This window comes from Corylus avellana, chromosome 3 (genome assembly GCF_965113065.1).
Source record: "Corylus avellana chromosome 3, dhCorAvel1.hap1.2, whole genome shotgun sequence".
NCBI lineage: Eukaryota > Viridiplantae > Streptophyta > Magnoliopsida > Fagales > Betulaceae > Corylus > Corylus avellana.
In genome coordinates, this window is record NC_142492.1 from 1,883,368 (window position 1) to 1,884,046 (window position 679).

The window sequence follows — 679 nt, forward strand, 5'->3', positions numbered from 1 at the left end:
CTAATTTTTGTTTGTTTTAGTTTCGGTTTCTAGTCAAATCACCAGCAGCACCGTGTCCATGGCCGGGGGGATGACCATGACCATGACCATGGCCGGGGTGATGACCATGCCCAGGGCCATGGTGACCCCCTCCATGTCCATGGTGTCCATGGTGTCCATACACCGTGGTGATGATCATGATGGTGGTGATGGTGATGACCATGACGATGGTGGAGCTGGTCATAATGGTTGGCCTCCTCCACAGCCTGAGTTTGCAAATTCTCCTCTACAAAAATGGATTTAGAAAGTTACTTACAACATGGATAAGCTAGGAATTTAAATGTTACAGAGTACTGAAAAATAAATTTTTAAAAAATATGCATTTTAAAACATCAGTGCTAATTAATAAACTAGTTACTATGAAAAACATGAAAATGTTGTTCCTTAATTTTGTAAAACGAAGTAAGAGATGTAAGGCATGCATGTTGTTATGTTCAATTAAAATGGATAATTAGGAATTTAAAGTACTTATATTTTTTTGTGTCTTTTCCTGTTTTCTTTGTAGTTATTGTAATAAGGAAGAAACTTAATTACGGGTTTGAGCGGCCTCAACAATCTGACGAGCTGAGACATGGGAGGAGATGAAAAGCACAACAGCAAACACAAGACCAAGGACAAGAAAAGTCTTGGAGTAACCCAT

General features: G+C 39.2%; 1 pseudogene; it reads right to left on the reverse strand.

The window, feature by feature from the left end:
- LOC132173297 (uncharacterized) lies at nucleotides 1–679 on the reverse strand (annotated as a pseudogene).